General features: G+C 42.2%; 12 non-coding genes across 12 annotated transcripts; all 12 read left to right on the plus strand.

Moving 5' to 3' along the window:
* The first annotated feature begins 453 nt into the window (after nucleotides 1-453).
* TRNAL-AAG (transfer RNA leucine (anticodon AAG)) lies at nucleotides 454-535 on the plus strand. The gene has a single exon. It is a non-coding gene; the product is annotated as a tRNA-Leu (tRNA).
* An 853-nt stretch (nucleotides 536-1388) lies between these two features.
* On the plus strand, nucleotides 1389-1460 carry TRNAW-CCA (transfer RNA tryptophan (anticodon CCA)). Its single transcript has one exon. It is a non-coding gene; the product is annotated as a tRNA-Trp (tRNA).
* A 730-nt stretch (nucleotides 1461-2190) lies between these two features.
* TRNAL-AAG (transfer RNA leucine (anticodon AAG)) lies at nucleotides 2191-2272 on the plus strand. The gene has a single exon. It is a non-coding gene; the product is annotated as a tRNA-Leu (tRNA).
* Nucleotides 2273-3929: 1657 nt separating this feature from the next.
* Nucleotides 3930-4011, plus strand: TRNAL-AAG (transfer RNA leucine (anticodon AAG)). The gene has a single exon. It is a non-coding gene; the product is annotated as a tRNA-Leu (tRNA).
* An 853-nt stretch (nucleotides 4012-4864) lies between these two features.
* On the plus strand, nucleotides 4865-4936 carry TRNAW-CCA (transfer RNA tryptophan (anticodon CCA)). The gene has a single exon. It is a non-coding gene; the product is annotated as a tRNA-Trp (tRNA).
* A 730-nt stretch (nucleotides 4937-5666) lies between these two features.
* TRNAL-AAG (transfer RNA leucine (anticodon AAG)) lies at nucleotides 5667-5748 on the plus strand. The gene has a single exon. It is a non-coding gene; the product is annotated as a tRNA-Leu (tRNA).
* An 855-nt stretch (nucleotides 5749-6603) lies between these two features.
* On the plus strand, nucleotides 6604-6675 carry TRNAW-CCA (transfer RNA tryptophan (anticodon CCA)). The gene has a single exon. It is a non-coding gene; the product is annotated as a tRNA-Trp (tRNA).
* Nucleotides 6676-7406: 731 nt separating this feature from the next.
* On the plus strand, nucleotides 7407-7488 carry TRNAL-AAG (transfer RNA leucine (anticodon AAG)). Its single transcript has one exon. It is a non-coding gene; the product is annotated as a tRNA-Leu (tRNA).
* Nucleotides 7489-9143: 1655 nt separating this feature from the next.
* Nucleotides 9144-9225, plus strand: TRNAL-AAG (transfer RNA leucine (anticodon AAG)). The gene has a single exon. It is a non-coding gene; the product is annotated as a tRNA-Leu (tRNA).
* Nucleotides 9226-10081: 856 nt separating this feature from the next.
* Nucleotides 10082-10153, plus strand: TRNAW-CCA (transfer RNA tryptophan (anticodon CCA)). The gene has a single exon. It is a non-coding gene; the product is annotated as a tRNA-Trp (tRNA).
* Nucleotides 10154-11820: 1667 nt separating this feature from the next.
* Nucleotides 11821-11892, plus strand: TRNAW-CCA (transfer RNA tryptophan (anticodon CCA)). Its single transcript has one exon. It is a non-coding gene; the product is annotated as a tRNA-Trp (tRNA).
* A 1678-nt stretch (nucleotides 11893-13570) lies between these two features.
* Nucleotides 13571-13642, plus strand: TRNAW-CCA (transfer RNA tryptophan (anticodon CCA)). Its single transcript has one exon. It is a non-coding gene; the product is annotated as a tRNA-Trp (tRNA).

Raw genomic sequence — 13642 nt, forward strand, 5'->3', positions numbered from 1 at the left:
CTCCTTTTTTTTTGCTTTACTAACTTTTTGTCAAAACAGGTTAATGAATCGATTTCCTAGAGGCAGCATTTGAATGCTGAATACTGGAGGACAGCACTTTCCCTATGCTGGTGTTGAATTGTTATCTTTTGTTTGCACCTGTTGGTGGTCATTTGACATGCTAGCAGATTTCACCTGAATGTAAAATGAGGAACTTGCGCTTTAAACTCTTTCTGTGTGAGAATAAATAGAGGGGGATGTGTAATATTTTAGCATTGATCTAGTTTTCTTGTGTTTTTGCGGTCTTGTAGAGGTGAAGGCGTTCTAAATGACCTATGCCGCCAGCAGTGCTGCATGAGTGTGGAAAGATATTGTCGGGACTTGCAACCTTTTGACAAGAAAGAAAATGAAATGATCAGAACGCTCCCAAATGGCGTGCGTGTTTTGAGTACGCAGCCACAGGAATTTTGCGCAGGTAGCGTGGCCGAGCGGTCTAAGGCGCTGGATTAAGGCTCCAGTCTCTTCGGGGGCGTGGGTTCGAATCCCACCGCTGCCATCAGGCTCTTTTTTTCTTCCAGCCTTCTGTGGATGAATAAACGTATCACGCCGTTTAAATACCGCTTCCTTATTTGCCACAACGTGCAACTTATGTGGACATGGAAATGCACTTGTTGCATACTCATTTGATTTTTGAAAATGGAACAGTAACACAGAAAGTTAGAAAAGTAATGCAGGATGAAAAGAAGACTCGGCTTCAACATTTCACCCACCCTTCTTCCCCTTGTTGTTCCAAAAGAAGGAGAAAGGAAAAAAAGAAAGACCTGAAGTCATTTTCAATTGTGCCCCAAGTTGGGCAGCAGGATTCCTTTAGAACTCCATATGTGCATTCCGATTTCTCCTTGGATCAACAAGCTGTGCTACAATACCCACTTTAGATACTAAAGTGGCATAGTTTCCAGCTTTGCCACAAGAACATCGAGGCCATCCTCAAATACATCTACTGAATTCCATAAAACACCTTCTTTAGGAAGAGAATTTAACATCTTTCTTCTCACTTGAAAGAGGCCATAAATTGTCCTAAATATAAAGCTAGCAAAGAGTAAGTCACGTGGAGAATTCCACACCATGCACGATTCACCCCAGCATTTGCATGTTCCATTGTAATGTAATTAAACCGGTATGGCTTCACATGGCCACAAACACAGATACTGGCTAGCTGGTGCAGTGCCTTTCTGTTTGGCTTTGCCTTCAATTACAGTGGTATTGTGCTGAAAAGAAAAGTACTTATTTTCTTTCCTCTTTAGGCTGAATATTTAATTTGTCAGAATCTATCTAATTTTATGTCGGTGGGGGAAAAAAACTACCTTTGTTGGCTACTCTGTTGACGACCACGTCCACCTTTACAATGAGACCTTGTGGCGCAACGGTAGCGTGTCTGACTCCAGATCAGAAGGTTGCGTGTTCAAATCACGTCGGGGTCATGCTGCTTTTGCTTTGGAGAAGAGTAAGCACAGATCTCTTGTCATACCAGAGTTGGATAAAAAGCAGGCTTAGCATATATAATCCATATATCCCGTACTTGCGTTATTTCATTATGTTGATGGTCAAAACGGGAAAAGTCCTGCTCATCTACAGTAGGTAGATTTGACATGTTGCAGGATTCCTGATTGTTTCAAATGAATCCTGTGGATTTTAAACTAGGAGTCGGGAACCAAAAATAGAGTCCCCCTGTTCCTTTAGCGTGTCATTTTATGGGTTCCTCCTTTTTTTTGCTTTACTCCCTTTTTGTCAAAACAGGTTAATGAATCGATTTCCTAGAGGCAGCATTTGAATGCTGAATACTGGAGGACAGCACTTTCGCTATGCTGGTGTTGAATTGTTATCTTTTGTTTGCACCTGTTGGTGGTCATTTGACACGCTAGCAGATTTCACCTGAATGTAACATGAGGAACTTGCGCTTTAAACTCTTTCTGTGTGAGAATAAATAGAGGGGGATGTGTAATATTTTAGCATTGATCTAGTTTTCTTGTGTTTTTGCGGTCTTGTAGAGGTGAAGGCGTTCTAAATGACCTATGCCGTCAGCAGTGCTGCATGAGTGTGGAAAGATATTGTCGGGACTTGCAACCTTTTGACAAGAAAGAAAAGGAAATGATCAGAACGCTCCCAAATGGCGTGCGTGTTTTGAGTACGCAGCCACAGGGATTTTGCGCAGGTAGCGTGGCCGAGCGGTCTAAGGCGCTGGATTAAGGCTCCAGTCTCTTTGGGGGCGTGGGTTCGAATCCCACCGCTGCCATCAGGCTCATTTTTTTCTTCCAGCCTTCTGTGGATGAATAAACGTATCAAGCCGTTTAAATACCGCTTCCTTATTTGCCACAGCGTGCAACTTATGTGGACATGGAAATGCACTTGTTTCATACTCATTTGATCTTTGAAAATGGAACAGTAACACAGAAAGTTAGAAAAGTAATGCAGGATGAAAAGAAGACTCAGCTTCAACATTTCACCCACCCTTCTTCCCCTTGTTGTTCCAAAAGAAGGAGAAAGGAAAAAAAGAAAGACCTGAAGTCATTTTCAATTGTGCCCCAAATTGGGCAGCATGATTCCTTTAGAACTCCATATGTGCATTCCGATTTCTCCTTGGATCAACAAGCTGTGTTACAATACCCACTTTAGATACTAAAGTGGCATAGTTTCCAGCTTTGCCACAAGAACATCGAGGCCATCCTCAAATACATCTACTGAATTCCATAAAACACCTTCTTTAAGAAGAGAATTTAACATCTTTCTTCTCACTTGAAAGAGGCCATAAATTGTCCTAAATATAAAGCTAGCAAAGAGTAAGTCACGTGGAGAATTCCACACCATGCACGATTCACCCCAGCATTTGCATGTTCCATTGTAATGTAATTAAACCGGTATGGCTTCACATGGCCACAAACACAGAAACTGGCTAGCTGGTGCAGTGCCTTTCTGTTTGGCTTTGCCTTCAATTACAGTGGTATTGTGCTGAAAAGAAAAGTACTTATTTTCTTTCCTCTTTAGGCTGAATATTTAATTTGTCAGAATCTATCTAATTTTATGTCGGTGGGGGAAAAAAACCTACCTTTGTTGGCTACTCTGTTGACGACCACGTCCACCTTTACAATGAGACCTCGTGGCGCAACGGTTGCACGTCTGACTCCAGATCAGAAGGTTGCGTGTTCAAATCACGTCGGGGTCATGCTGCTTTTGCTTTGGAGAAGAGTAAGCACAGATCTCTTGTCATACCAGAGTTGGATAAAAAGCAGGCTTAGCATATATAATCCATATATCCCGTACTTGCGTTATTTCATTATGTTGATGGTCAAAACGGGAAAAGTCCTGCTCATCTACAGTAGGTAGATTTGACATGCTGCAGGATTCCTGATTGTTTCAAATGAATCCTGTGGATTTTAAACTAGGAGTCGGGAACCAAAAATAGAGTCCCCCTGTTCCTTTAGCGTGTCATTTTATGGGTTCCTCCTTTTTTTTGCTTTACTCCCTTTTTGTCAAAACAGGTTAATGAATCGATTTCCTAGAGGCAGCATTTGAATGCTGAATACTGGAGGACAGCACTTTCCCTATGCTGGTGTTGAATTGTTATCTTTTGTTTGCACCTGTTGGTGGTCATTTGACACGCTAGCAGATTTCACCTGAATGTAACATGAGGAACTTGCGCTTTAAACTCTTTCTGTGTGAGAATAAATAGAGGGGGATGTGTAATATTTTAGCATTGATCTAGTTTTCTTGTGTTTTTGCGGTCTTGTAGAGGTGAAGGCGTTCTAAATGACCTATGCCGCCAGCAGTGCTGCATGAGTGTGGAAAGATATTGTCGGGACTTGCAACCTTTTGACAAGAAAGAAAATGAAATGATCAGAACGCTCCCAAATGGCGTGCGTGTTTTGAGTACGCAGCCACAGGAATTTTGCGCAGGTAGCGTGGCCGAGCGGTCTAAGGCGCTGGATTAAGGCTCCAGTCTCTTCGGGGGTGTGGGTTCGAATCCCACCGCTGCCATCAGGCTCTTTTTTTCTTCCAGCCTTCTGTGGATGAATAAACGTATCACGCCGTTTAAATACCGCTTCCTTATTTGCCACAACGTGCAACTTATGTGGACATGGAAATGCACTTGTTGCATACTCATTTGATTTTTGAAAATGGAACAGTAACACAGAAAGTTAGAAAAGTAATGCAGGATGAAAAGAAGACTCGGCTTCAACATTTCACCCACCCTTCTTCCCCTTGTTGTTCCAAAAGAAGGAGAAAGGAAAAAAAGAAAGACCTGAAGTCATTTTCAATTGTGCCCCAAGTTGGGCAGCAGGATTCCTTTAGAACTCCATATGTGCATTCCGATTTCTCCTTGGATCAACAAGCTGTGCTACAATACCCACTTTAGATACTAAAGTGGCATAGTTTCCAGCTTTGCCACAAGAACATCGAGGCCATCCTCAAATACATCTACTGAATTCCATAAAACACCTTCTTTAGGAAGAGAATTTAACATCTTTCTTCTCACTTGAAAGAGGCCATAAATTGTCCTAAATATAAAGCTAGCAAAGAGTAAGTCACGTGGAGAATTCCACACCATGCACGATTCACCCCAGCATTTGCATGTTCCATTGTAATGTAATTAAACCGGTATGGCTTCACATGGCCACAAACACAGATACTGGCTAGCTGGTGCAGTGCCTTTCTGTTTGGCTTTGCCTTCAATTACAGTGGTATTGTGCTGAAAAGAAAAGTACTTATTTTCTTTCCTCTTTAGGCTGAATATTTAATTTGTCAGAATCGATCTAATTTTATGTCGGTGGGGGAAAAAAACTACCTTTGTTGGCTACTCTGTTGACGACCACGTCCACCTTTACAATGAGACCTTGTGGCGCAACGGTAGCGTGTCTGACTCCAGATCAGAAGGTTGCGTGTTCAAATCACGTCGGGGTCATGCTGCTTTTGCTTTGGAGAAGAGTAAGCACAGATCTCTTGTCATACCAGAGTTGGATAAAAAGCAGGCTTAGCATATATAATCCATATATCCCGTACTTGCGTTATTTCATTATGTTGATGGTCAAAACGGGAAAAGTCCTGCTCATCTACAGTAGGTAGATTTGACATGCTGCAGGATTCCTGATTGTTTCAAATGAATCCTGTGGATTTTAAACTAGGAGTCGGGAACCAAAAATAGAGTCCCCCTGTTCCTTTAGCGTGTCATTTTATGGGTTCCTCCTTTTTTTTGCTTTACTCCCTTTTTGTCAAAACAGGTTAATGAATCGATTTCCTAGAGGCAGCATTTGAATGCTGAATACTGGAGGACAGCACTTTCGCTATGCTGGTGTTGAATTGTTATCTTTTGTTTGCACCTGTTGGTGGTCATTTGACACGCTAGCAGATTTCACCTGAATGTAACATGAGGAACTTGCGCTTTAAACTCTTTCTGTGTGAGAATAAATAGAGGGGGATGTGTAATATTTTAGCATTGATCTAGTTTTCTTGTGTTTTTGCGGTCTTGTAGAGGTGAAGGCGTTCTAAATGACCTATGCCGTCAGCAGTGCTGCATGAGTGTGGAAAGATATTGTCGGGACTTGCAACCTTTTGACAAGAAAGAAAAGGAAATGATCAGAACGCTCCCAAATGGCGTGCGTGTTTTGAGTACGCAGCCACAGGGATTTTGCGCAGGTAGCGTGGCCGAGCGGTCTAAGGCGCTGGATTAAGGCTCCAGTCTCTTTGGGGGCGTGGGTTCGAATCCCACCGCTGCCATCAGACTCTTTTTTTTCTTCCAGCCTTCTGTGGATGAATAAACGTATCACGCAGTTTAAATACCGCTTCCTTTTTTGCCACAGCGTGCAACTTATGTGGACATGGAAATGCACTTGTTTCATACTCATTTGATCTTTAAAAATGGAACAGTAACACAGAAAGTTAGAAAAGTAATGCAGGATGAAAAGAAGACTCAGCTTCAACATTTCACCCACCCTTCTTCCCCTTGTTGTTCCAAAAGAAGGAGAAAGGAAAAAAAGAAAGACCTGAAGTCATTTTCAATTGTGCCCCACATTGGGCAGCAGGATTCCTTTAGAACTCCATATGTGCATTCCGATTTCTCCTTGGATCAACAAGCTGTGTTACAATACCCACTTTAGATACTAAAGTGGCATAGTTTCCAGCTTTGCCACAAGAACATCGAGGCCATACTCAAATACATCTACTGAATTCCATAAAACACCTTCTTTAGGAAGAGAATTTAACATCTTTCTTCTCACTTGAAAGAGGCCATAAATTGTCCTAAATATAAAGCTAGCAAAGAGTAAGTCACGTGGAGAATTCCACACCATGCACGATTCACCCCAGCATTTGCATGTTCCATTGTAATGTAATTAAACCGGTATGGCTTCACATGGCCACAAACACAGAAACTGGCTAGCTGGTGCGGTGCCTTTCTGTTTGGCTTTGCCTTCAATTACAGTGGTATTGTGCTGAAAAGAAAAGTACTTATTTTCTTTCCTCTTTAGGCTGAATATTTAATTTGTCAGAATCGATCTAATTTTATGTCGGTGGGGGAAAAAAACCTACCTTTGTTGGCTACTCTGTTGACGACCACGTCTACCTTTACAATGAGACCTCGTGGCGCAACGGTAGCGCGTCTGACTCCAGATCAGAAGGTTGTGTGTTCAAATCACGTCGGGGTCATGCTGCTTTTGCTTTGGAGAAGAGTAAGCACAGATCTCTTGTCATACCAGAGTTGGATAACAAGCAGGCTTAGCATATATAATCCATATATCCTGTACTTGCGTTATTTCATTATGTTGATGGTCAAAACGGGAAAAGTACTGCTCATCTACAGTAGGTAGATTTGACATGCTGCAGGATTCCTGATTGTTTCAAATGAATCCTGTGGATTTTAAACTAGGAGTCGGGAACCAAAAATAGAGTCCCCGTGTTCCTTTAGCGTGTCATTTTATGGGTTCCTCCTTTTTGATTGCTTTACTCCCTTTTTGTCAAAACAGGTTAATGAATCGATTTCCTAGAGGCAGCATTTGAATGCTGAATACTGGAGGACAGCACTTTCCCTATGCTGGTGTTGAATTGTTATCTTTTGTTTGCACCTGTTGGTGGTCATTTGACATGCTAGCAGATTTCACCTGAATGTAACATGAGGAACTTGCGCTTTAAACTCTTTCTGTGTGAGAATACATAGAGGGGGATGTGTAATATTTTAGCATTGATCTAGTTTTCTTGTGTTTTTGCGGTCTTGTAGAGGTGAAGGCGTTCTAAATGACCTATGCCGCCAGCAGTGCTGCATGAGTGTGGAAAGATATTGTCGGGACTTGCAACCTTTTGACAAGAAAGAAAATGAAATGATCAGAACGCTCCCAAATGGCGTGCGTGTTTTGAGTACGCAGCCACAGGAATTTTGCGCAGGTAGCGTGGCCGAGCGGTCTAAGGCGCTGGATTAAGGCTCCAGTCTCTTCGGGGGCGTGGGTTCGAATCCCACCGCTGCCATCAGGCTCTTTTTTTCTTCCAGCCTTCTGTGGATGAATAAACGTATCACGCCGTTTAAATACCGCTTCCTTATTTGCCACAACGTGCAACTTATGTGGACATGGAAATGCACTTGTTGCATACTCATTTGATTTTTGAAAATGGAACAGTAACACAGAAAGTTAGAAAAGTAATGCAGGATGAAAAGAAGACTCGGCTTCAACATTTCACCCACCCTTCTTCCCCTTGTTGTTCCAAAAGAAGGAGAAAGGAAAAAAAGAAAGACCTGAAGTCATTTTCAATTGTGCCCCAAGTTGGGCAGCAGGATTCCTTTAGAACTCCATATGTGCATTCCGATTTCTCCTTGGATCAACAAGCTGTGCTACAATACCCACTTTAGATACTAAAGTGGCATAGTTTCCAGCTTTGCCACAAGAACATCGAGGCCATCCTCAAATACATCTACTGAATTCCATAAAACACCTTCTTTAGGAAGAGAATTTAACATCTTTCTTCTCACTTGAAAGAGGCCATAAATTGTCCTAAATATAAAGCTAGCAAAGAGTAAGTCACGTGGAGAATTCCACACCATGCACGATTCACCCCAGCATTTGCATGTTCCATTGTAATGTAATTAAACCGGTATGGCTTCACATGGCCACAAACACAGATACTGGCTAGCTGGTGCAGTGCCTTTCTGTTTGGCTTTGCCTTCAATTACAGTGGTATTGTGCTGAAAAGAAAAGTACTTATTTTCTTTCCTCTTTAGGCTGAATATTTAATTTGTCAGAATCGATCTAATTTTATGTCGGTGGGGGAAAAAAACTACCTTTGTTGGCTACTCTGTTGACGACCACGTCCACCTTTACAATGAGACCTTGTGGCGCAACGGTAGCGTGTCTGACTCCAGATCAGAAGGTTGTGTGTTCAAATCACGTCGGGGTCATGCTGCTTTTGCTTTGGAGAAGAGTAAGCACAGATCTCTTGTCATACCAGAGTTGGATAAAAAGCAGGCTTAGCATATATAATCCATATATCCCGTACTTGCGTTATTTCATTATGTTGATGGTCAAAACGGGAAAAGTCCTGCTCATCTACAGTAGGTAGATTTGACATGCTGCAGGATTCCTGATTGTTTCAAATGAATCCTGTGGATTTTAAACTAGGAGTCGGGAACCAAAAATAGAGTCCCCCTGTTCCTTTAGCGTGTCATTTTATGGGTTCCTCCTTTTTTTTGCTTTACTCCCTTTTTGTCAAAACAGGTTAATGAATCGATTTCCTAGAGGCAGCATTTGAATGCTGAATACTGGAGGACAGCACTTTCGCTATGCTGGTGTTGAATTGTTATCTTTTGTTTGCACCTGTTGGTGGTCATTTGACACGCTAGCAGATTTCACCTGAATGTAACATGAGGAACTTGCGCTTTAAACTCTTTCTGTGTGAGAATAAATAGAGGGGGATGTGTAATATTTTAGCATTGATCTAGTTTTCTTGTGTTTTTGCGGTCTTGTAGAGGTGAAGGCGTTCTAAATGACCTATGCCGTCAGCAGTGCTGCATGAGTGTGGAAAGATATTGTCGGGACTTGCAACCTTTTGACAAGAAAGAAAAGGAAATGATCAGAACGCTCCCAAATGGCGTGCGTGTTTTGAGTACGCAGCCACAGGGATTTTGCGCAGGTAGCGTGGCCGAGCGGTCTAAGGCGCTGGATTAAGGCTCCAGTCTCTTTGGGGGCGTGGGTTCGAATCCCACCGCTGCCATCAGACTCTTTTTTTTCTTCCAGCCTTCTGTGGATGAATAAACGTATCACGCAGTTTAAATACCGCTTCCTTTTTTGCCACAGCGTGCAACTTATGTGGACATGGAAATGCACTTGTTTCATACTCATTTGATCTTTAAAAATGGAACAGTAACACAGAAAGTTAGAAAAGTAATGCAGGATGAAAAGAAGACTCAGCTTCAACATTTCACCCACCCTTCTTCCCCTTGTTGTTCCAAAAGAAGGAGAAAGGAAAAAAAGAAAGACCTGAAGTCATTTTCAATTGTGCCCCACATTGGGCAGCAGGATTCCTTTAGAACTCCATATGTGCATTCCGATTTCTCCTTGGATCAACAAGCTGTGTTACAATACCCACTTTAGATACTAAAGTGGCATAGTTTCCAGCTTTGCCACAAGAACATCGAGGCCATACTCAAATACATCTACTGAATTCCATAAAACACCTTCTTTAGGAAGAGAATTTAACATCTTTCTTCTCACTTGAAAGAGGCCATACATTGTCCTAAATATAAAGCTAGCAAAGAGTAAGTCACGTGGAGAATTCCACACCATGCACGATTCACCCCAGCATTTGCATGTTCCATTGTAATGTAATTAAACCGGTATGGCTTCACATGGCCACAAACACAGAAACTGGCTAGCTGGTGCAGTGCCTTTCTGTTTGGCTTTGCCTTCAATTACAGTGGTATTGTGCTGAAAAGAAAAGTACTTATTTTCATTCCTCTTTAGGCTGAATATTTAATTTGTCAGAATCAATCTAATTTTATGTCGGTGGGGGAAAAAAAACCTACCTTTGTTGGCTACTCTGTTGACGACCGCGTCCACCTTTACAATGAGACCTCGTGGCGCAATGGTAGCGCGTCTGACTCCAGATCAGAAGGTTGCGTGTTCAAATCACGTCGGGGTCATGCTGCTTTTGCTTTGGAGAAGAGTAAGCACAGATCTCTTGTCATACCAGAGTTGGATAACAAGCAGGCTTAGCATATATAATCCATATATCCCGTACTTGCGTTATTTCATTATGTTGATGGTCAAAACGGGAAAAGTCCTGCTCATCTACAGTAGGTAGATTTGACATGCTGCAGGATTCCTGATTGTTTCAAATGAATCCTGTGGATTTTAAACTAGGATTCGGGAACCAAAAATAGAGTCCCTGTGTTCCTTTAGCGTGTCATTTTATGGGTTCCTCCTTTTTGATTGCTTTACTCCCTTTTTGTCAAAACAGGTTAATGAATCGATTTCCTAGAGGCAGCATTTGAATGCTGAATACTGGAGGACAGCACTTTCCCTATGCTGGTGTTGAATTGTTATCTTTTGTTTGCACCTGTTGGTGGTCATTTGACACGCTAGCAGATTTCACCTGAATGTAACATGAGGAACTTGCGCTTTAAACTCTTTCTGTGTGAGAATACATAGAGGGGGATGTGTAATATTTTAGCATTGATCTAGTTTTCTTGTGTTTTTGCGGTCTTGTAGAGGTGAAGGCGTTCTAAATGACCTATGCCGCCAGCAGTGCTGCATGAGTGTGGAAAGATATTGTCGGGACTTGCAACCTTTTGACAAGAAAGAAAAGGAAATGATCAGAACGCTCCCAAATGGCGTGCGTGTTTTGAGTACGCAGCCACAGGGATTTTGCGCAGGTAGCGTGGCCGAGCGGTCTAAGGCGCTGGATTAAGGCTCCAGTCTCTTCGGGGGCGTGGGTTCGAATCCCATCGCTGCCATCAGGCTCTTTTTTTCTTCCAGCCTTCTGTGGATGAATAAACGTATCACGCCGTTTAAATACCGCTTCCTTATTTGCCACAGCGTGCAACTTATGTGGACATGGAAATGCACTTGTTTCATACTCATTTGATCTTTGAAAATGGAACAGTAACACAGAAAGTTAGAAAAGTAATGCAGGATGAAAAGAAGACTCAGCTTCAACATTTCACCCACCCTTCTTCCCCTTGTTGTTCCAAAAGAAGGAGAAAGGAAAAAAAGAAAGACCTGAAGTCATTTTCAATTGTGCCCCACATTGGGCAGCAGGATTCCTTTAGAACTCCATATGTGCATTCCGATTTCTCCTTGGATCAACAAGCTGTGTTACAATACCCACTTTAGATACTAAAGTGGCATAGTTTCCAGCTTTACCACAAGAACATCGAGGCCATACTCAAATACATCTACTGAATTCCATAAAACACCTTCTTTAGGAAGAGAATTTAACATCTTTCTTCTCACTTGAAAGAGGCCATAAATTGTCCTAAATATAAAGCTAGCAAAGAGTAAGTCACGTGGAGAATTCCACACCATGCACGATTCACCCCAGCATTTGCATGTTCCATTGTAATGTAATTAAACCGGTATGGCTTCACATGGCCACAAACACAGAAACTGGCTAGCTGGTGCGGTGCCTTTCTGTTTGGCTTTGCCTTCAATTACAGTGGTATTGTGCTGAAAAGAAAAGTACTTATTTTCTTTCCTCTTTAGGCTGAATATTTAATTTGTCAGAATCGATCTAATTTTATGTCGGTGGGGGAAAAAAACCTACCTTTGTTGGCTACTCTGTTGACGACCATGTCTACCTTTACAATGAGACCTCGTGGCGCAACGGTAGCGCGTCTGACTCCAGATCAGAAGGTTGCGTGTTCAAATCACGTCGGGGTCATGCTGCTTTTGCTTTGGAGAAGAGTAAGCACAGATCTCTTGTCATACCAGAGTTGGATAACAAGCAGGCTTAGCATATATAATCCATATATCCCGTACTTGCGTTATTTCATTATGTTGATGGTCAAAACGGGAAAAGTCCTGCTCATCTACAGTAGGTAGATTCGACATGCTGCAGGATTCCTGATTGTTTCAAATGAATCCTGTGGATTTTAAACTAGGATTCGGGAACCAAAAATAGAGTCCCTGTGTTCCTTTAGCGTGTCATTTTATGGGTTCCTCCTTTTTGATTGCTTTACTCCCTTTTTGTCAAAACAGGTTAATGAATCGATTTCCTAGAGGCAGCATTTGAATGCTGAATACTGGAGGACAGCACTTTCCCTATGCTGGTGTTGAATTGTTATCTTTTGTTTGCACCTGTTGGTGGTCATTTGACACGCTAGCAGATTTCACCTGAATGTAACATGAGGAACTTGCGCTTTAAACTCTTTCTGTGTGAGAATACATAGAGGGGGATGTGTAATATTTTAGCATTGATCTAGTTTTCTTGTGTTTTTGCGGTCTTGTAGAGGTGAAGGCGTTCTAAATGACCTATGCCGCCAGCAGTGCTGCATGAGTGTGGAAAGATATTGTCGGGACTTGCAACCTTTTGACAAGAAAGAAAATGAAATGATCAGAACGCTCCCAAATGGCGTGCGTGTTTTGAGTACGCAGCCACAAGGATTTTGCGCAGGTAGCGTGGCTGAGCGGTCTAAGGCGCTGGATTAAGGCTCCAGTCTCTTCGGGGGCGTGGGTTCGAATCCCACCGCTGCCATCAGGCTCCTTTTTTCTTCCAGCCTTCTGTGGATGAATAAACGTATCACGCCGTTTAAATACCGCTTCCTTATTTGCCACAACGTGCAACTTATGTGGACATGGAAATGCACTTGTTTCATACTCATTTGATCTTTGAAAATGGAACAGTAACACAGAAAATTAGAAAAGTAATGCAGGATGAAAAGAAGACTCAGCTTCAACATTTCACCCACCCTTCTTCCCCTTGTTGTTCCAAAAGAAGGAGAAAGGAAAAAAAGAAAGACCTGAAGCCTTTTTTAATTGTGCCCCAAATTGGGCAGCAGGATTCCTTTAGAACTCCATATGTGCATTCCGATTTCTCCTTGGATCAACAAGCTGTGTTACAATACCCACTTTAGATACTAAAGTGGCATAGTTTCCAGCTTTGCCACAAGAACATCGAGGCCATCCTCAAATACATCTACTGAATTCCATAAAACACCTTCTTTAGGAAGAGAATTTAACATCTTTCTTCTCACTTGAAAGAGGCCATAAATTGTCCTAAATATAAAGCTAGCAAAGAGTAAGTCACGTGGAGAATTCCACACCATGCACGATTCACCCCAGCATTTGCATGTTCCATTGTAATGTAATTAAACCGGTATGGCTTCACATGGCCACAAACACAGAAACTGGCTAGCTGGTGCGGTGCCTTTCTGTTTTGCTTTGCCTTCAATTACAGTGGTATTGTGCTGAAAAGAAAAGTACTTATTTTCATTCCTCTTTAGGCTGAATATTTAATTTGTCAGAATCGATCTAATTTTATGTCGGTGGGGGAAAAAAAACTACCTTTGTTGGCTACTCTGTTGACGACTCTGTTGACGACCACATTGACCTTTACAATGGACCTCGTGGCGCAACGGTAGTGCGTCTGACTCCAGATCAGAAGGTTGCGTGTTCAAATCACGTCGGGGTCA

The sequence above is a fragment of the Pelobates fuscus genome, chromosome 3 (assembly GCF_036172605.1).
Source record: "Pelobates fuscus isolate aPelFus1 chromosome 3, aPelFus1.pri, whole genome shotgun sequence".
NCBI classification, from domain to species: domain Eukaryota; kingdom Metazoa; phylum Chordata; class Amphibia; order Anura; family Pelobatidae; genus Pelobates; species Pelobates fuscus.